This window comes from Petromyzon marinus, chromosome 79, assembly GCF_048934315.1.
Source record: "Petromyzon marinus isolate PM22_M1 ecotype Great Lakes invasive population chromosome 79, UKy_Petmar_22M1.pri1.0, whole genome shotgun sequence".
In the NCBI taxonomy this organism is placed as follows: Eukaryota; Metazoa; Chordata; class Hyperoartia; order Petromyzontiformes; family Petromyzontidae; genus Petromyzon; species Petromyzon marinus.
The window spans coordinates 12939360-12961279 of record NC_133745.1 but is presented as its reverse complement, the minus strand read 5'-3'; the positions used below and the strand labels follow the sequence as shown (position 1 = coordinate 12961279).

The 21920-nt window shown below is 52.9% G+C and overlaps 1 long non-coding RNA gene, 3 other non-coding genes and 2 pseudogenes across 4 annotated transcripts; 1 reads left to right on the top strand and 5 right to left on the bottom strand.

Annotated features, from left to right (window-relative positions):
- Window positions 1-503: 503 nt before the first annotated feature.
- On the top strand, window positions 504-2251 carry LOC142907450 (uncharacterized). The gene is made up of 2 exons (XR_012931005.1): window positions 504-1402; window positions 1858-2251. It is a non-coding gene; the product is annotated as an uncharacterized LOC142907450 (long non-coding RNA).
- A 15658-nt stretch (window positions 2252-17909) lies between these two features.
- Window positions 17910-18028, bottom strand: LOC142907560 (5S ribosomal RNA). Its single transcript, XR_012931086.1, has one exon. It is a non-coding gene; the product is annotated as a 5S ribosomal RNA (ribosomal RNA).
- Window positions 18029-18280: 252 nt separating this feature from the next.
- LOC142907536 (5S ribosomal RNA) lies at window positions 18281-18399 on the bottom strand (annotated as a pseudogene).
- Window positions 18400-18585: 186 nt separating this feature from the next.
- On the bottom strand, window positions 18586-18704 carry LOC142907584 (5S ribosomal RNA; annotated as a pseudogene).
- A 253-nt stretch (window positions 18705-18957) lies between these two features.
- On the bottom strand, window positions 18958-19076 carry LOC142907579 (5S ribosomal RNA). Its single transcript, XR_012931105.1, has one exon. It is a non-coding gene; the product is annotated as a 5S ribosomal RNA (ribosomal RNA).
- A 432-nt stretch (window positions 19077-19508) lies between these two features.
- LOC142907572 (5S ribosomal RNA) lies at window positions 19509-19627 on the bottom strand. The gene has a single exon (XR_012931098.1). It is a non-coding gene; the product is annotated as a 5S ribosomal RNA (ribosomal RNA).
- Between the last annotated feature and the right edge of the window lie 2293 nt (window positions 19628-21920).

Sequence of the window (21920 nt, the reverse complement as noted above, 5' to 3'; positions counted from 1 at the left end):
TAATCATAACCATAGTAATGAAGATGATGATGACAACAATTTAAGTCAACCACTGTAGGACATCGTATTCTGTAGGGTCCTCCCGACTCTACACACACAGCCCACACACCCAAGCGTGTGCCCCCCACTCTACAAGCAACCTGCAGGGTGCCCCCCACTCTACACAGCCTGCAGGGTGCCCCCCACTCTCAGTGAGTATAAAAGTGTAGGTGTGAATCAAAATGAAATACCGCTAATCCACGTGAACGAGTTGGTAATCCACTGCGCGAGGTTTTAACTTCACCACGCGTCGCTACCTCGCGACACGAGGCCAGCACCCACAATGTCGAGAACGGCACACGGAGCCTGATCACGGGGCGGAGTGATTCTCGGCAGTGCGCACTCGCGAACGTGCGGGGCGGTTTACTCCGACAAATAGTCCGGTCTACCGCGCGTGGTCCTCGGGAGCGGTGGGGCGGAGTCGGTCAGAGGGGGGGTTGGGGGTTGTTGCGTTGTTGCCGATGTTTGTGCACACACACACACGTGTATGTATATATACATACACGTGTGTGTGTGTATTTTACGTGTGAAAGCTTGGGTAATCCATCATCCAACAGTGGATTGAACATGGCAGCTGCGAATGATGATCTGTGGCGGTCGGTGAATAAGGACACCCGCTGAAGTTAGCGGTGGCCGGATATTGAACTCATGTCACTGGATTCATGGTGCAGTGTTGCTATCCGCTGCGCCACCAGTCCACCTCATACAAAGACTTTCGGCTCGCAGTAACGATTATCTGAAACAATTCCGGGCGTCCCCTAGGTCGACTCTGCCTCAAGTGGGTACCTGGTGCGGTGTGTAAACATCGCCAATAGGAAGACAAAGGTGTCCAGGCGTGGTCCTGGCCACAACATACCCTCGTGCGCCGCTCCGGCCTTCAGAGCTGCTCGCTAGTAACACTTCCCCGAACAGTCTGTTAAGGCTATGCAGAGGGACCTTTGTGTTTGTGGTTACAGTGCCATCGATGAGCTCCTCCGACAGGCGAGGCTGCGTTGCCCAAGCAGCTTCTGTTTGGCCGGATAGAAGGGGGCTAAACGAACGCGGCACAGCCTCGAGAAGAGCCGGGCCAATGTGGTACAGGAGGATGTGGAGCTGAGACTTGACGATAACCGCTACCAGCAGGGGTGTCAAGATCGTGAAGGAGGCGACTGGGAACTTGGAGGCGTTCGCTCTTCAGCAACAATGGAGGGCAGAGAGGCGACGCTCACAACAACGCACGGAGCGCCGCGTGGATAAAACGCAGACAATTGGCCCAATCACGTGACCTCGAAGTGCACCAAGCCTGGCACAAGCGTGGTGGTAACGTCACCTCTTTTTGCGCATATGAAGTTTGAATGATCACCATCTGTTCTTCAGAGACTGAGTAAGTAAGTACCTGGTGCGGTGTGTAACCACTGGGCCACCGTTCCACTCACACATTCATACAAATCTGGCATCACAGGCACCAGAATGTAAGACGCACCCTAGATGGGTGGTGTGTCACATGGTGGGGAGATGGTTGGGTAGGTGTGTGTGAGTGAGTGTCGTGCTGCGCTATGAACCCGGCGACCGCGTTCGATTCTCACGGTCAACACCTGTGACGATTATTTAATCGGTGCTAGGCCTCGCATAGGTCGACTCAGCCTCAAATGAGTACGTGGTGTTTTCTGTAAATATCGACACTTTTTACACATCGTTACTGGGAGACAAAGGGGGTCGGGCGTGGTGCTACCCACCTACCCCTACTGTACCGTGCCGGTATTCATAGGTGCTCGCTAACAGTACCTACCCCAACATTCTGTTGAGGCTACACGGGGGATCTTTGTCTTTGTTTGTCAGTGTGGGAAGCAGTGGTGCAACGGTTGGCGCGCAACGATCCCGGCGATCCGAGATCGCTCATTGGTCAGTGGAGTCGTGACGTTGCACTAAGGGAGCGCGCTGATTGGTCGGCAGCGTGCACTGGGCTCGATGGCTGGGGACGTGGATTGTATCATTGCAGAATGCCGCGTCACGGTCATGTGGCGATGAGCTGCTTTGGTGTCCTGAAGCGATGCTGCTTCCTCAAGCAAATTGAGTGAAGCTGCCTGGAATCAATGTATCATTGTAATGAATACGGTACTATATTTGGCACATTCAACATTATGATGAAATTAGGAGGCGCAACAAATAATTAAAAGTGTGAGGTTCCTCAATAATGTGGATTTTGATTAAATAAATATGTATTGTACTTTGTCACTGGAGATTTCCCACGTCAGTCCTTTGTTGAAAATGTTTAAATATGTTTGACTTACAAAATGTGACATGCATTTGTAGGGGATGTCCGAGCCATCCTCACACACTCGCACCACACAGACACACAATCTCCGCATTCAACATCGCACACATCAATCACACGCAAAGGAATACATGAGAAAGGGATCAAGGGTTAAAAGGCGCTGACGTCACACGCACGCGGCGTGCTCGACAGAGACGTGGATTAGGAAGGGGGTGGAGTTGGAGGGTTTAAAGGGGGCGCGGTGAGACGCGTGTTCGGGGTTGGTTTGAGGAACGAGTGTGGCTGTGGTTTGAAGAATAAAGAAGTGCTTTACCAGTCTCCGACTCCTCTTCACATTCAACATCAAAGCAATACACTGTAATTATTCTGTTTGGTTACGAATCATTAATTTAAACGCAGCAGCCTTTGTTTCACTTTTTGCACTAAGTGGGTGGCTCTGAAAAGAGCCTTTGTGGTGGAGTGAATCGCGCGTGGCCCGAGCGGATTCACTTCTTTGACTTCGTAGCATTGGACTTGGCCGGACTCTTCAGCACCTTCTTGGTCTCGACAGCTAACTTCAACTTATTGGGACTCTTGGACGCCTTGGCAGCTTTTTTGCTTCCATGGGAGAGTTCCAGGAAAGCAAAGAAGCAGCGGAAGTGGGGTCGAAAGTGATGGTTGGGGGTGAGGCGGATAGTGATGGTGCAGGTTCAGGCGGATAGTGACGGTGGGTTTGGGTGGATAGTGAAAGTAGGGGGTGGGGTGGAGGGTGGTGTGGTGGAGGGTGGGGTGGCGGGGTGGAGGGTGGTGTGGTGGGGTGGCGGAGTGGTGTGGTGGGGTGGAGTGTTGTGGTGGGGTGAAGGGTGGTGTGGTGGCATGGAGGGTGGTGTGGCGTGGTGGAGTGGAGGGTAGTGTGGTGGGGTGGAGGCTGGTGTGGTGGGGTGGAGGGTGGTGTGGCGGGGTGGAGGGTGGTGTGGCGTGGTGGAGTGGAGGGTGGTGTGGTGGGGTGGGGTGGAGGGTGGTGTGGTGGGGTGGGGTGGAGGGTGGTGTGGCGTGGTGGAGTGGAGGGTGGTGTGGCGTGGTGGAGTGGAGGGTGGTGTGGCGTGGTGGAGTGGAGGGTAGTGTGGAGGGGTGGGGTGGAGGGTGGTGTGGTGGGGTGGGGTGGAGGGTGGTGTGGCGGAATGGAGGGTGGTGTGGCGAGGTGGAGGGTGGAGGGGTGGGGTGGAGGGTGGTGTGGCGAGGTGGGGTGGAGCGTGGTGTGGCGGGGTGGGGCGGAGGGTGGTGTGGCGGGGTGGGGCGGAGGGTGGTGTGGCGGGGTGGGGTGGAGGGTGGTGTGGCGGAGTGGGGCGGAGGGTGGTGTGGCGGAGTGGGGTGGAGTGTGGTGTCGCGTGGTGGGGTGGAGGGTGGTATGGTGGTGGGGTGGAGGGTGGTGGGGTGGAGGGTGGTGGGGTGGAGGGTGGTGGGGTGGAGGGTGGTGGGGTGGAGGGTGGTGGGGTGGAGGGTGGTGGGGAGTGGGGCACATCGTCATGGTGTGGGGTGAGGAGCATCGTGTTGGTTGAGGATGAGGAGTATAGTGATGGTGGAGAGTTAGGCGGATAGTGATGGTGTTTCAAGTTTCATTTATTTAGGTATAGCCCTGTGAGCCATGCGGCTCTTAAGTCGGGTGCAACCGCAACCAACAAAATATGAATACAGAACATCCCAAAGCGACGACGCGCAACAGAAACATCCTGGAACAGTGGTTCTTAACCTGGGTTCGATCGAACCCCAGGGGTTCGGTGAGTCGATCTCAGGGGTTCGGCAGAGCCCCCGCCACGGAGGTCCGGACACACTTGAATTATTGTGTAAATTTGTGATGACACACACGGCCCGCTTGGCCATCACTGGCTGCAGATGATCATGCTACACTGCTTGGCCAATCAGCGCTGCGGGGAATTTAGTGCGTACTCAGTAGTCAACGTGTGACTGTTGTTGTCGTACGTCGTGTGATTTCTTTAATATTTTATCCATACTAACTATGTCGGGCAAAAGAAGAAAGTGGTCGGACGAATATGTACAACATGGATTCTCATGTATCACGGAACGTGATGGGAGTGAGCGTCCTATCTGCATGATTTGCAACGCCAAGTTGAGCAACTCTAGTCTTGCACCGGCAAAACTAAAGGAACACTTCTTGAAGCTGCATGGAGACGGGGAATACAAGAACACAACACTTGCTGAATTCAGGGTGAAGAGAGCCAGATTCGATGAAAGGGCCACTCTGCCTGCTCTTGGATTTGTACCTGTTAACAAACCGATCCTGACAGCATCGTACGAAGTTGCTTACCTGATCGCAAAGCAGGGCAAGCCACACACCATTGGTGAAACACTTGTGAAACCAGCTGCATTAAAGATGGCGAATCTGATACTCGGAACAGCGGCCGAAGGTAAATTATCCCAAATTCCCCTTTCAAATGACCCCGTCAGTGACAGAATAGAAGACATGAGTAAAGACATCTTGGCTCAAGTAGTCGCGGATCTGATTTCAAGCCCGGCAAAATTCAGCCTTCAACTCGACGAAACCACAGACGTTTCTGATCTAAGCCAGCTTGCTGTTTTTGTACGCTATGTGAAAGACGACATGATAAAAGAAGAGTTTTTATTTTGTAAGCCTCTTACAACAACAACGAAGGCAGCCGATGTGAAGAAGCTTGTGGATGACTTCTTCAGAGACAACAATCTTTCATGGGATATGGTTTCTGCAGTTTGTACGGACGGAGCTCCAGTCATGCTGGGAAGAAAGTCTGGTTTTGGTGCGCTAGTAAAGGCCGATGCACCACACATCATTGTGACGCATTGTATTCTGCACAGGCATGCGTTGGCAACAAAAACCTTACCTCCAAAAATGACAGAAGTATTAAAAACTGTGGTGGAATGTGTGAACTATGTGCGAAAAAGTGCTCTGAGGCACCGCATCTTCAGTGAGCTGTGTAAAGAAATGGGCTCTGAATTTGAGGTACTTCTGCTCCATTCTAATATTCGGTGGTTATCCCGGGGACAGGTGCTGAATCGTGTTTTTGCCATGCGTGTGGAATTAGCCCTGTTTTTGCAAGAGCACCAACACTGCCATGCAGATTGCTTCAAAAATCCTGAGTTCATTCTCATTTTAGCGTACATGGCTGATATATTCGCAGCTCTCAATCATCTCAATCAGCAGATGCAGGGTGGTGGAGTCAATATCATGGAAGCGGAAGAACACCTGAAGGCTTTTCAAAAAAAGCTACCGTTATGGAAACGACGAACAGAGAACAATAACTTCGCAAACTTCCCGCTTCTGGACGACTGTGCAAGTAAGATCGAAGATGTGTCTGGAATCGGAGATATTTCTGTATCCACAGAACTGAAGCAAACAATTGCCACGCACTTAGATGAGCTTGCAAAGTCTCTCGACGGATATTTCCCTACAAGAGAGTCATATCCAGCATGGGTGAGACAGCCGTTCACGTTTGCTGTTGAAACAGCAGATGTCAATGATGAATTCCTCGACGAAATCATTGAAATTCAGCAGAGCCAGGTTCAACAGCAACTCTTCAGAACAACAACGCTCTCAACGTTTTGGTGTCGACAAATGAACAAGTATCCAGTTATTGCTAAGAAAGCCCTGGATTTTTTATACCATTTGTTACAACATATCTTTGTGAGCAATCCTTTTCGAGGATGCTGGACATAAAAACGAAGAAAAGGAACAGACTTTGCTGTGAAAATGACATGAGAGTGGCACTTGCCAAGGTGAAGCCACGCATATCTGAACTGATCTCTCAAAGGCAACAGCAGAAGTCACATTGATTTCCAGGTATGTAATTTGTTGTGAGTTTATGCATTGTGTTGGTTTTATTCTTTGAACAAGGTAATGTTCATGCACGGCTCATTTTGTGTACCAGTAAAAAACATATCTATGTCTTGAATTTGAAAAAAATCACATTTTATTTTTCACTAAACAGGGGTTCGGTGAATGCGCATATGAAACTGGTGGGGTTCGGTACCTCCAACAAGGTTAAGAACCACTGTCCTGGAATAAACCAGAAAATATTCCACACACACAAAAAACGTATTAAAACGCTGTGTGCAAAAATCACAATGTGGTGCAAGCCAACAACAACAACTATAAGACAAATTTTGATTTTTATTGTTTCATATATTTTTTATTATTTTGTTGTTTCCCTTCAACGCGACTTTACCGAAAGAACTAAGAATATGAACTATAAGACAATTTAGATTAACCATATGTTTTTGAATCACCAAAATAAAGCTATAAAAAACAATGTAACAACAGTAATCTTAGGAACTGTAATTTTAAATTTAACAATAAACGATATACATAACACTGACGACAAAAACCTGCAGCCATAACTGGCAGCACGACACTCCCAGTGTATGATGTGTGAGTGAGTCAGCAGCAGCGTGAGTGAGTGTATGATGTGCGAGTCACTGTATGATGGTTGAGTCCGTATTAGGTTGAGTGAGTGTATGATGTGTGAGTCAGCGTACGATGTGTTAGTCAGCACATGATGAGTGAGTCAGTGTATGATGTGCGAGTCAGTGTATGATGTGTGAGTGAGTCAGCAGCAGCGTGAGTGTATGATGTGTGAGTCAGCGCACAATGTGTTAGTCAGCGCATGATGAGTGAGTCAGTGTATGATGTGTGAGTGAGTCAGTGGCAGTGTGAGTGAGTTTATGATGTGCGAGTGAGCCAGCACACGATGAGTGAACCTGTGTATGATGAGTGAATGGGTCAGTGGTTGTGCGAGTGTATGATGTGTGAGTGAGTAAGCACATGATGAGCGAGTCAGTGCATGATGTGTGAGGGAGTCAGTGTATGATGTATGAGAAAGTCAGTGTCGGCTCCCTCTGCTCGCGCGTTGCCCCCCCCCCTCCGGCTCCGTCGCCCCCCTCCCCCAGCTCCATCGGCCCTCCCTTGGCTCCGTCGCCCCCCCCTGGCTCCGTCGCCCCCCCCCGGCTCCGTCGCCCCCCCCGGCTCCGTCGCCCCCCCCCCCGGCTCCTTCGCCCCCCCCCCGGCTCCGTCGCCCCCCCCCGGCTCCGTCGCCCCCCCCGGCTCCGTCGCCCCCCCCCCCGGCTCCGTCGCCCCCCCCCGGCTCCGTCGCCCCCCCCCCGGCTCCGTCGCCCCCCCCCCCGGCTCCGTCGCCCCCCCCCGGCTCCGTCGCCCCCTCCGCCCCCGTCGGCCCCCCCCCGGCCACCTCGGCTCCATCACCTCCTTCTGTCGGCTCCCTCGGCCCCCTCACAAACGGCCCCGCCAGCCCCTGCTCGGAGTGCGGCCCGGGAACGCCCCGGGAGCGCACGCGCGCCTCAGGCGGCCATCTTGGATTCGTCTTCTTGGTCTTTGTCGAGGATGGGTTGGATAGTGATGGTAAGGGGTGGGGCGAAAAGCGATTGTTGTGGGTGGGGAAGATAGTGATGGTGGGGGGGATGGGCATATAGTAATATTTGGGCGTGTGGCGGATCGTGATGGTGCAGGTTCAGGTGGATAGTGATGGTGAGGGGTGGGTGGATTGTGATGGGGGAGATTGAGGAGGGTAGTGATGGTGAAGGGTGAGGCGGATAGGAATGGTAAGGGGTGGGGTTAATAGTGATTGTGGTGGGTGGGGCAGATCGTGATGGCGGTGGGATGGGCGTATAGTAATGACGGTGGGTGGGGCAGATTGTGATGTTGGGGGGTTGGGTGGATCGTGATGTTGCGGCGTTTGTTGGATAGTGATTGTGGGGTTTGGGGCGGATAGTGATGGTAGGGGGTCGGGCGGATTGTGATGGTAGTGGCTGGGTTGGATAGTGATGGTGAGGGGTGGTGAATAGTGATGTTAGGGGGGGGGGGGGGGGGGCGGATAGTGATGGTGAGGAGTGAGGCGGATCGTGATGGGGAAGGGTGAGGCGGATTGTATTGGTAAGGGGTGGGGCTAATAGTGATTGTAGTTGGTCGGGCAGATCGTGATGGTGGGGGGATGGGTGTATAGTAATGGTGGTGGGGGGGATAGTGGGGATGAGGCGTTCGTTGATGGTGGTGGATGGGGCAGATTGTGATGGTGGGGGATGGGTGGATAGTGATGTTGCGGGGCTGGTTGGATGGTGATTGTGGGGTTTGGGGCGGATAGTGATGGTGGAGGGCACACCGAATAGTGATGATGGGGGTTGGGGCTTACTGTGAAGGTGGGGGGTGAGTGGATGGTGATGGTGGAGGGTGGTTTGGAGAGTGATGGTGGGGGGTGAGATGGTCGGGCAGGATGGAGGGGAGGCGGGGAGAAGATTTTCAGACGAAAATCTTCTCCCCGTGGCAGCGCCTCTTCTTGCTGAGTGAAGGCCTCCCGCAAAAGTCATTATAATATGAGAGGTTGACTCTCAGGTGGCCTCCCACTTCGTAGCCCTGCTCCTCGGCCACGAAGGAGGGGCAAGTCCTCTGGGCCCGCGTCATCACCCCCACCGGAGCTCGGGGACGCTTTGTGGGACGAGCCAAGCAGCTGCTGCTGTTGGGTCCAGCTGCTTTTTTCTGCCGGCGTCGTTGAGGTGACTTCTTGGCTGCTTCCATCTCGAGCCAGATGTCCTTAACAGCGACCGCCTCCCAGAACCCGACTGTAGGAACTGGCGCAGGGTCGACCTGAGATAACTGAGGCCCACACAGGCCAAGGCAGCAACAGCAGCTGCACAGCTGTTCATATCCCAGCAGGGGCTTCTCGGCTGTCAGGAGGCAGGCGTCGTGGAGGAGGTGGTGGTACTCTGTTGACTCCGCTCCTTCACAGGATTCTGGGGGATGAGTGAGACCTAGGGCACAGTAGGGGGATGTCATCAGCACTGGGCAGTACCTGGACCGTACCCTTAATTATCATCATGCAAGTACTCACATTCGTCATTCAGTCATCCACGTCAACATTCTATGATCATTGTACTTAAACGTCGGCTGCACCCTTAGAATTGCATGGAAAGCTTGTGGGAGGAGCACACGGACCTTGGAATATGTACGACCCAAATACATCATTGCGAGGGTGACCTTGGCTAGGCAACGCATCTAGACGGCCATGTCATCAATGTTTTTATTGTAATTATATACTAATTATATTTTATATCAAAGTAATTGTAGTGTAAATTTTGATTTAAAGCTTTCGTGACTGCAGTAATTCATATTCTTAGCACTTTCGGTAAAGTCACATTGAAGGGAACATAACACAAACGGTCGAAACGTCGTGAGAATTTTTATTGTTTTATATATATTTTATTGTTTCCCTTCAACGTGACTTTACCGAAAGAGCTAAGATTATAATTGTAGTGTTCTACGATGGGGGCGGAGCCTGCAGAAGACGGGGGCGGGGCCACATAGGCCGTGGCAGTGACGTCACCAGAGGGCGGGGCTCGAGGCCTGGACCGTTGGCGACATTTGGAGCGGGGAGGCCGTTGCCATGGCTACCCGGGTTTGTTGTTGCCCACCCACATCGCTATAATAAAGACTTTACTTGTTTACTTAGCGCTCGTTTATCATTGATTTACTTATTTATCGTTACCGAGACTATCCTTATGACTTAATTACTTGTTAAATAGATAGCAACTCGTCACGTTCTTTAGAAGGAAAACCAAAGAGGCAAATTTACACATAAGTGCTTCTGGCAGATGTGGCCACAGGCCAAAGAGACACGCACATTGATGTACTCATCGTCGGTATTAAATTATTGTTTACTATCGATCAAGGACGGGCACGTCAAAGCTATTTGAGGAAAGTGAGTGGTGGTGCTGATTGGTACTTGCTATGAGCACCTGCCCCTAGTCAGAATCAGAATCTCAATCTATATTCATACTGGAGGAATACGATGAACTATACAGCTCGTTTTCAAAGATGTTCAGTACCTTGGTTCGCCTCGTAGTCTGCGACCACTTCGGCCCAAGCGGCTGTGGAGGGGGACTTCGCAGGCTTCTCAGAATCCGGAGTCGAAAGGGAGGGAACGGGGGGGAGGCGGAGGAAGAAAATCGTGAAGCGTGCCGCTAAGCATGCTCCTCATATACAGCTACAGAGACGAAGATCCCCCTGGCAGCCTTGGACCAGTGCTGTGCTGAAGAGCAGCACGGCACACCACGCCTGGCCACCTTTGTCTCCCCTATGCTGATGTTTTCAACGGGGGCTCTTTACATAGGTGATGTTTTAACACGTTGAATCAGATACTGTAATCGTTTTGAGTCTGAGTAGACAAAGAGGAGGCCCATGACTTTTTCACTAAATACCAACCACCGTGGAATATAAATTCGCGCTACTCCTCTAGCGACACAACAGCCCTGCCTACTCCCCACACAGGAATCTACACACACACACAGCAACACTCGCTCCACTCACCATGTCAATATCTTTTCGTGCAATATTCTCGTATGAGGTCATCATTTGGAAATCTTGAGCATCGCAAGAACGCAGCTCTCTGCTCAACGCCTCTGCTCAAAATGGCAGTTAGGACCACGTGACATCGGTTAGGGCCTCGTGACGGCGCGTCGGACAACTCGTTGCGAGGCAACTGGCGATTTGGGTGACGCCACGGCGAGTCACGTGCTCCTTGGTACACGAATCAGAGAGGAACCCAGCACACGAACCACTCACACGCGCCTCGCGCACCCTTCTGAACAGACTGTTGGTAGAAGGTGCACACACACACCCCAACAAATACACTTCGTATAACAACGCGTGAATACGAATGTAAATAGATGTTCCATTGTCCGAATATTTATTTAAGATACCTACGTACAAATTAATTAGAATATGTATTTATACTGGAGAAATCCAATCAATAACTCACAAACCACCCACCCACCCTCTCAAGTTCTCAAGCATACAATAACCCATTCGCCAAGCCGTGCTGGCCTTCACAGGTGCTTGCTCACAGCACCTGCCCTAATAATCTGTTAGGGCTGTTGGGGGGTAGGTGCTGCGGGATCTGTGTCTTTGTGTGAGCTGGTGAATGTGGGGAGCGGTAGTGTTGTGATTAACGCACTTCGCCACGAAGCCGGCCAATCAGTTCGATTCCCGCTCACGGCAAAGACAAGTGACGATTGTCTGAATCGGTTATTGGCCTCGCTAATTCAGCCTGAAATCAACACGTTGTGTAAACATCACGACTAGGGAGACAAATGCGGCCGGGGATGGTGTTGGTCACTTATGCCCTCGTGTACCGTGCCGTTCTTCATAGGTAGTCGCTAACAGTACCTGCCCCAACATTCTGTTAAGGCTACACGGGGGATCTTTGTCTTTGTTTGTGAAAGTGTGGGGAGCGGTGGTGCAACGGTTAGCGCGCTGCGAACCTGGAGATCAGAGATCTCTGGCGCAGAGCGCGCTCTCATTGGTCCGTGGAGTCGTGACGTGATGCTAAGAGAGCGTGTTGATTGGGGTCGTCAGCTTGCAAAGGGCTCGATGGGGAAGCCGTGTTCATAACAAACTCGACGCTCGTGGTTTGTATCATTGGAGAATGCCGCATCAAAGTCAAGTGGCTATGAGCTGCTTTGGTGTCCTTAAGCGCTGCTCCTTTCTCAAGAAAATACCCTTCCAAAAAAAGATACTCGATTAAAACCACGAGAGACCGTGCAGTGGTTGTTTTGGCACCATTCAGTATACATCATCTAAATAAGATGTTAATCTTTGAAACTGCACATTTTTTAAGATGTAATAACGAGGTCATAACAAGTGTCAGATGTAAAACCTCTTTCCATTGTTTGGATTTCACTTCCCCATAATTCGGGTGAAAATTATCGCAACATTCAAATATCGTGTATAGAATATGCTCTTTGTTGAGACCACCACGAATGAAATAGATTTTACTGCATGGTTGTTCGAAACCATGACTCTGAAATCATTTTGGTACACAACTATGCACTGCGAAAACCTACCGACAGAAAACATGTTTTTGTAACCAAACGCTCAATGCTGAGAGCGTTTGGTTATGAAAATATTCGTGCGAGTGTGCTGCACGGGACTTTGCCTTGGCTCGAGATTAACCACCGGTCTTGCCACGTCCAGACATGGTGAGGACGACGAGGACACATTGAAAAGGAGACTCGGGCTGGTGTACTTCAACTTATTTATTTCGTTGTCACCGCTCGTACATTACAGCAACACTCATCATCAAACCAACCCAGTTCCACGTTTTTCAGTCACTTTTAAACCTCTTCTCCACCAATTACCTTTCTCCCACTTCTCGCTCTTTCCCGATCCGCTCTCCGCACCAATCCGATCCGAGTGTCAACCACTCACTCATCGGATTGCGTTTCGTGCACGTCGTGCTCACACCCCGATCTCTCTTCCCCGCCCGAGCGTGCCGCGTGCGTGACGTGGTGATCCCTGACCTCCGACCCTTGATGCGTTAGGCATGCGTGATGTCGAGTGCGGAAGGTATGCGTGCTGTTTGTGTTGTGCGAGTGTGTGAGGATGGGTGACACATCCTCTATATCACCGCTTTCTCGGTTGAGACAGAGCCCTCCTCGGCTACTGCAGCTGCTGCAGTAGCAGCAGACAGCGCCTCACGCAACCGCGCGTCGCTCGCGACTCCCGAGCAGAGCGCGTGGCTGCGATTCTACGAAAATAAGAGCCCGGTCCACTCTCACGAGGAACTGGCGCGCAACATCAAAACACGTTTCGAGCAATTACCCTTCCCAAAGCACTCTATAATCAGATCGGCACAGCCGCAGAGAACGCAGGAGGGACGCGATATTGTGAGGGACGTGGGCCCCTGGCTCCCCCTCCGGGGGAGGGTTGATCTCGGGAGAGCTGCAGGTTCCGGACTCCTCGCTCATGTGAGAGTCGCCACTATCCAACTGCTCACTCGTGGGGAGAGGGCTGCCGCTCCCCAGCTCCTCTCCTCGCGCTGGAGCCCCTCGGGTCCGCAGGTTCTGTTTGGGGGGCATAGCTCGGGGCTGGCGCATGGCTGCCTGGAATCAATCTGTCGCTTCTCAGCCACTCAAACGCGACGTATCCGTTCACACAACCCCACGCACCACTCTCACGCGCTGAACCGGGGGTCAGAGGGCAATGACGTCCTTCGCACACGCGTTGCCACCGAGGGCGGGCAATGGAGATTGTTTAAAGGGCTGTAGGGATAATCCCACGTGTACCCAGGCGAGTCCACCGTCGCTCACCGCGGGCACACGCTAAACAAAGGCAGTATGGATAATTTTGCGTGTACGCCGCCTGTCTACCTGACGCACACGTTAAACACAAGGGCGGATGAGTAACCTCACGTGTCCCTGTACGAGTCCGCCGCCGCTCGCCACACACACACGCTAATCACGAGCTACGCGCAGGGACGAGCGCAAACACGTGGGTAAATACACACTCGCGCACAAACACAGGGTACGACGCAGGAACCCCGGTCGGGCCCGCACACAATGGCCGCCTCAACAGAGTTACCCACGTGCAAATCCCCGTACCACGACGAGCGGACTCACACCACCATGTGCCCGTTCCACACTCGCAGAAACCACACAAGGTTTGTTGATCACTGACGATTTATTCCTGGCGTGTCTGTGGGCTACTATTACCCGAGTCAGTCCGGGTCAGCAGGGCAGGTTTAACCTATCTCTCGATGGTCTAAACCTGATCTACCTCGTCCCCTTGGAGTGAAACTCCCCACTCTCGCTTTCGTACTCACGTTCCGCCTGCGATGCGTGGGCCGTCGCGGAGAGACGAGGCTGCACGAGGTTCTTGCGGGGAGCGGGGCCTGGCTTCGCTGAGACTCGTCCCACGGACGACCCAGTGGCCGGCAAGCTGACTGCTCCGATCGCTCATTTGAGGAGAACGCGAACCCCCATCGTCGCTCTCCTCTCCCATTTTATCCCTCTCTACATCAAAGGTCTGCCCGGCTAACCCGCGTTACCCCACTGCCATTGGTGCGCCCACCTCGGTGCCTTCACAGACGTCCGCTTCCCTCTCTACCCATCAACAGGGGCCGCCGTTGGGCCGTTGCCATTGGCCACGGCGTGGAAGCGTACTTTGCCGGCCAATCGGATGCTTCCCCTGGTGCTCGTGTGGACCTAACCGCGGTGACTGAGTAGCCTTGTCGTGAGCATGCAATTGCACGTCAATTCACGGCTCTGTGGTGTAATTCAACCTGGGGGAAGTCGGACAATTCCCTGGCCCCAGGAAACCGTGAGGGATGTCCCTACGAAGAAGGCCCCTGGGTGAAAACCTGGAGGCCAGGTGACTTCCCCACGAGGTCCTACGTGGGGGGTGTGTGTGTTGTGTGCTCATTTTGGGGATGGTGAGGGAGAAGCAGCTTCGGCCTGCACGCTCTCCCGTGGTGGCGTTGCAGGCATGGCTCCGACGGAGTGGCTTCGCTGCTATGGCACCACATAGCCCGCCGAGGTGCCAGTCTCCGTCCCGGGTTGACTGGAGCATCTCGCCTGGGTTGCCCCCACGAGGTAGCGCCGCGGGGTCCGCGGGACTCGCCCGGCCCTCGTGGCTGGCCTCGGGGGTGGTGGCTCCGTCTTTTGGGCTTTTAGCGGCGGTCTCTTCCTCCATTCCAATGGCTCCTCTCGTCCCTCGGCACCTGTGGGCTGGGGAACAAACTCAGAGGCAGCAGGGTTTAGGTGCCATCGTCCCCGCCCCCCCCGGCCTGGGCCGTGACCCCTCGGGGCCGAGCATGGAGGGTGTTGGGACCCCGGGATTTCGGGGTACCCAAACTGCGGGGTTCTCCCTTGCTGGGGCTGCCTTCCATGGTTTTAATTGGCGGACGTTGACCACCATCTCTCGGCCCCTGTCTCCGCCCTGAATCAGCACCGTCCAGGGGGAGATCTGCCGCCCCACGGTCCAGGGTCCGCGCCAGTAGGTGGTCAGTTTCCCCAGCTGTCCAGCCCCGACACGACGGGGTGTATAGCCACACGTTAGAGCCCGCCGAGTAGAAGGGGGGCTCCATAAGGGGCCGGGCGCCCTGCTCTTGGTGCCGATGCGCGGCCTCTCCTTGTGGGTAGGCCCGGCCCCGGGCCCCTCGCAGAGTCTCCATCAGGTGCTCCACGGGGCGGCTCCCCTCATCCCGTTGCAGTGGGGGAACGCCGAACAGCAGATCTGCAGGTAGACGAGACTCACGGCCACACATCATTAGGAACAGGGTCTGTCCCGTAGACGTGTGTACTGTGGTGGCGTAGGCGAACAGGGCATAGGGGAGGTGTTCGTCCCAGTCCTGCTGAGTTGCGGCCACCATGCATTTGAGCTTCCCAGCTAAGGTCTGGTTCATACGCTCCACCATACCGTTCACCTGGGGGTGGTACGCCGTGGTTCGGTCCTTCTGGATTCCGAACTCGCGGCACAGCGCCTGAAACAGCTCTGCCTCGAACTCACTACCTTGCTCGGTAATGACCCATTCGGAGATCCCGTGCTTAAGTACGTAGTGCTCCACGAATGCCCAGGCCACCACATGGGCCGTCTTATCGGGGATGGCCACCGCCACGGGATAGCGTGCGAAATACTCCACCGGTGGGATCGCGGAAATGGCCCCTGTAGGTCGAGCCCAACCAGCTGGTTTGTCCGACTGACGCGGAACGGCCTCAGGGGTACCTGATATTGCGCCGGTTTCGGCCCGCATTGCTGACACGCGCGGCAGCCCTGTACCCAGGCGGCCACGTCTTGCGAAAATTTGGGCCAGAGATATTGGCGACGCAGGGTCTCCCTAGTGCGCCGTTCCCCATCATGGCCCCCGAGCAGGTGGTCGTGCACCAGCCATAGCAGCTGGGGTCGCACCTGGGCGGGAACACAGATGCACCCTCTTACCACCCCGTTCTGCACACACAACCGGGCATACAAACCACTCCAGGGTCCTGGTAGGGTGCTCTTCTTCTCCCGCAGGGCCGCTTCCACTGCCGCCAGATCCGGGTCCCGTTGCTGGGTCTGTCTCAACTGCTCGTCGTCCAGGCCCGGGAAGGCGCAGCCGACGTCCTCTTGGATCCGCCCGGTTAGGGTGGGGCAGTCCGTCGGCTCCTTCTGTAGGGGTCTCCGCGGCGCATACTGCACTCTCTCTCGCGAGAGGGGGGTCTCAGTGCGCTCCCGGGGGGGCGTTGCCTGTTGGCAGCGTCCCCCATGAAGCATGGGCAGGCCTCCTCCGCCCTCGTCTCGGCGCACACCATGGGCTGCCTCGACAAGGTGTCCACATTTTCGTGCATCCGCCCAACCCGGTACTCGATCTGCAGGTTGTATTCCTGCAGCTGCGCCAGCCATCGGGCCATCTGCCCCCGCGGTTTCTTGAATGTGAGATGGAGCTGCAGAGCATAATGGTCACTCCGCACCCGACATTTTCTGCCATACAAATACGGCCAGAACTGTTTACATGTGAAGATCACGGCGTACAGTTCCTGACGGGTCACGCAATAGTTCAGCTCGGCCCTGCTCAGGGTCCAGCTGGCGTATGCGATGGCCCGCTCCATCCCATCCTGCACCTGTGACAACACCGCGCCCAGCTCATAGCTGCAGGCGTCGGTGTCCAAAATCAAATCGGTGGAAAAATCCGGGAAAGCCAGGGTGGGGGTATGGGTGAGGTGGTCTTTGAGGGTGGTGAAGGCCGTCAGGCGGCCTCCGTCCACTGATAAGGGTTCTTAGGGGAAGTGAGTTGGGTGAGGGGGCGTGCAATCTCGCTGAATCCCTTTACAAATCGATGAAAATAGGTGGCGAGCCCCAAGAATGACCTGATCTCCGTCAGGTTCCTTGGCCATGGCCATTCCACTATGGCGCGTACCTTCTCCGGATCGGTGCGCAACCCTGCCTCGCTGATTCGGTGTCCAAGGTACTCCACCTTGTGCTGCGCAACATTACACTTACGTGGCTTGAGTTTGAGATGGGCTGCTCGCAGTCGCTGGAACACCTCTCATAACCTGGACCAGTCCACAGACAGAGATATACTGAACACTATCACGTCATCCAGGTAAATTAGGCACTGTTCCCACTGCAAGCCCCGCATCACCAGCTCCATCAACCACTGGAACGTCGCAGGCACATTAGTGAGTCCGAACGGGAGTATCCGAAACTCAAACAGTCCCATCGGTTTGGTAAATGCAGTCTTTGGCCGATCCTCCTCCGCCATATCCACCTGCCAGTACCCGGATGCTAGATCGAGGGTGGAAAAATACCGCGCCACCGCGAGGCTGTCAAAGGTGTCATCGATGCGGGGGATGGGGAAGGCATCGCCGAGGGTGACTGCGTTCAACTTTCGGTAATCAACACAAAACCGGGTCGACCCATCCTTTTTCATCACCAGTACCACCGGGGCAGACCAGGGGCTCGCTGAGGGCTGGATTATGTTATCTCGGAGCATTTCCACGATGGCCTCTTTAATCTGGGCCCGTTCAGGCGCGCCCACTCGGTATGCGGGGAGTTTAATTGGTTGGGCGGCACCGGTGTCAATTTGGTGCTTAACAAGGTCAGTCCGGCCCACATCCGAATCGTGCTCACTGAACACGTCGGCGTCATCGCTCATGAAAACGTTTATTCTGAGCTCCTGGTTTAGCCCCGAATGAGTGGCATCAAACAGTATTTTACAATAAAATAGTGATCCCAATGCAGTACACCATATCGACGTGAAATTGGCAGGTGCACTCACTGGATGAGTCGAAGTGTAAAAAGCGACCCATCCAGATACAACAATGCAAAAGCCTACAACACCTGGTATTCCCAGGCAGTCTCCCATCCAAGTACTAACCAGGCTCGACTCTGCTTAGCTTCCGAGATCAGACGAGATCGGGCGCATTCAGGGTGATATGGTCGTAGGCCATGCTTGGAAAGACCTGTCGCACATTCAGATGTATAAAACAATCAACATTCAACTATACTTCTGGAGGTCATCGCTCATAAAATCTTTATTCTGAGCTCCTGGTTGAGCCCCGAAAGAGTGGCATCAAACATTATTTTACGATGAAATATTGATCCCAATGCAGTACACCATATCGACGTGAAATTGGCACGTGCACTCACTGGATGAGTCGAAGTGTAAAAAGCGACCCATCCAGATCCAAAAATACAAAATCCTACAACACCTGGTGTTCCTAGGCAGTCTGCCATCCAAGTACTCACCATGCTCGACCCTGCTTAGCTTCCGAGATCAGACGAGATTGGGCGCATTCAGGGTGATATGGTCGTAGGCCATGCTTGCACACACCTGTCGCACATTCAGATGTATGAAACAATTAAAGTTCAACTATATTTCTGGAAATCATCGTTCATGAATACTTATATTCTGAGCTCCTGGTTGAGCCCCGAAAGAGTGGCATCAAACAGTCTGGATGAGTCGAAGTGTAAAAAGCGACCCATCCAGATATAACAATGCAAAAGCCTACAGCACCAGGTATTCCCAGCCAGTCTCGCATCCAAGTACTAACCAGGCTCGACCCTGCTTAGCTTCCGAGATCAGACGAGTTCGGGCACATTCAGGGTGATATGGACGTAGGCCGTGCTTGCAGAGACCTGTCGAACACTCATATGTATAAAACAATCAACATTCAACTATACTACTGGAGGTTATCGCTCATGAAAACGTTTATTCTGAGCTCCTGGTTTAGCCCCGAAAGAGTGGTATCAAACAGTATTTTACGAGAAAATATTGATCCCAATGCAGTACACCATATCGATGTGAAATTGGCAGGTGCACTCACTGGATGAGTGGAAGTGTAAAAAGCGACCCATCCAGATCCAAATATACAAAAGCCTACAACACCTGGTATTCCCAGGCAGTCTCCCATCCAAGTACTAACCAGACTCGACCGTGCAAAGCTTCCGAGATCAGACGAGATCGGGTGCATTCAGGGTGATATGGTCGTAGGCCATGCTTGGAAAGACCTGTCGCACATTCAGATGTATAAAACAATCAATATTCAACTTTACTTCTGGAGGTCATCGCTCAAAAAACCTTTATACTGGTAGGAACGAAGTTGTAAACTGAGTGTACCAGCCTGCAATAGATTAATGTGTCCGTACGTCCGTCCGTCCCCTTTCAATACTTTAACGAAGTGAAATCTCGTGCTGTTGGGTGTATAAAATCAGTAATAGACAGCGCAGAGACTTGTCCTACCAGCCCACCCTGCAGGGACCTGTTTCTGAGCTCCTGGTTGAGCCCCAAAAGAGTGGCATCAAACATTATTTTACAAGAAAATATTGATCCCAATGCAGTACACCATATCGACGTGAAATTGGCAGGTGCACTCACTGGATGAGTCGAAGTGTAAAAAGCGAGCCATCCACATCCAAGTAAACAAAAGCATACAACACCTGCTATTCCCAGGCAGTCTCCCATCCAAGTACTAACCAGACTCGACCCTGCTTAGTTTCCGAGATCAGACGAGATCGGGCGCATTCAGGGTGATATGGTCGTAGGCCATGCTTGGAAAGACCTGTCGCACATTCAGATGTATAAAACAATCAACCTTCAACTATACTTTTGGAGGTCATCGCTCATAAAACCTTTATTCTGTGCTCCTGGTTGATCCCCAAAAGAGTGGCATCAAACAGTCTGGATGACTTGATTCGAAGCTTTCGTGACTGCAAGAATTACTCTGTTTTTTTCGGTAAAGTCACGTATAAATAAAAAATAAAATAACAATAGCATACAACGTTTCGGTTGCAACACAAGCAGCCATCATCAGGTACAGAAGAGCTAAATTTACGAGAGAGAGGAAACACATAACCCCAGATGTATATACAGACACCCAAGTAGGGGGGAACTAATACAGATACAACAGGGTACAACAGAGAGAGAAGCATACCAAACAATCAGGGTTTAGCATAATTTGGAAACCATATAAAGCAACACAGACGGTCGGTCAAAACACAATTAACGCATAGTCTGGTTGATTACGCTATTTCAAAGATTGTTAAATTGCAAGTTAAGTATGAAATTTAAAATACAGACCGCGCACACACACATAGACATCCAAGTAGAGTGAACCAGCACAGACACGCACACAGTGAAGTCGCCTTAAATAGGCAGAGAAGGTGAGGCTGAGAGACAATGGGACAAATTAGCATGAGGTATGCATGGAACAAAGGGGGCACGGCAGCACACACTCGGAAACACCAAGGCCCACACACAGGCAGAGACAGCACAGAGACACAAATCCAAGCCAAGACACAAAGGCAGATGCACAAGCAGAGACAACACAAAGACACAGACCTCATACCTCCCCGTAGAGGTGGTTCAGACTTGATTCGAAGCTTTCGTGACTGCAAGAATTACTCTTTGTTTTTTTCGGTAAAGTCACGTATAAATAAAAAATAATAAAATAACAATAGCGTACGACGTTTCGGTTGCAACACAAGCAGTCATCATCAGGTACAGAAGAGCTAAATTTACGAGAGAGAGGAAACACATAACCCCAGATGTATATACAGACACCCAAGAAGGGGGCGTGGATGGAGTGGGGTGTGAGAGTGGATGGTGTCGCGGTGAGAGTGGATGGTGTCGGGGTGAGTATGGATGTTGGAGAGGTGAGCGTGGCTGGTGTAGGAGTGAGCGTGGATGGTGTAGGGGTGAGCGTGGCTGGTGTAGGGGTGAGCGTGGATATTGTAGGGGCGAGAGTGGATGTTGCAGGAGTGAGCGTAGATGGTGTAGGGGGTGAGCGTGGAGGTTGTAAAGGCGAGCGTGGAGGTTGTAAAGGTGAGCGTGGATGGTGTAGGAGTGAGCGTGGATGGTGTCGCGGTGAGAGTGGATGGTGTCGGGGTGAGTATGGATGTTGGAGAGGTGAGCATGGATGGTGTAGGAGTGAGCGTGGATGTTGCAGGAGTGAGCGTGGATGTTGTAGGGGTGAGCGTGGATGGTGTAGGGTTGAGAGTGGATGTTGTAAAGGTGAGCGTGGATGGTGTAGGGGTGAGAGTGGATGTTGTATGAGTGAGCATGGACAGTGTAGATGTGAGTGTGGATGGTATAGGGGAAAGCGTGGATGGCGTAGTGGTGAGCGTGGATGGTGAAGGGGTGAGCGTGGATGTTGTAGAGTGAGCGTGGATGGTGTAAGGGTGAGCGTGGCTATTGTAGGGGTGAGCGTGGATGTTGTAGGGGTGAGCGTGGGTGTTGTAGGAGTAAACGTGGATGGTGTAGGAGTGAGCGTGGATGGTGTAGGGATGAGCGTGGATGGTGTAGGGATGAGCGTGGATGGTGTAGGGGTGAGCGTGGATGTTGTAGGGATGAGAATGGATGGGGTTGGGTGTGGCGTGGATGGTGTTGGGGTGAGAGTGGATGGTGTCGGGGTGAGAGTGGATGATGTCGGGGTGAGAGTGGATGGTGTCGGGGTGAGTATGGATGTTGGAGAAGTGATCGTGGATGGTGTAGGGGTGAGCGTGGATGTTGCAGGAGTGAGCGGGGATGTTGTAGGGGTGAGCGTGGATGGTGTAGGGGTGAGAGTGGAAGTTGTAAAGGTGAGCGTGGATGGTGTAGGGGTGAGAGTGGATGTTGTGGGGTGAGGGTGGATGGTGTAGGGGTGAGCGTGGATGTTGTAGAAGTGAGAGTAGATGGTGTAGGAGTGAGGTTGGATGTTGTAGCGGTGAGCGTGGATGGTGTTGGGGTGATGGTGGATGTGGTAGGGGTGAGCGTGGATGTTGTAGGGGTGAGAGTGGATGGGGTTGGGGTGGGCGTGGATGGTGTTGGGGTGAGAGTGGATGGTGTCGGGGTGAGAATGG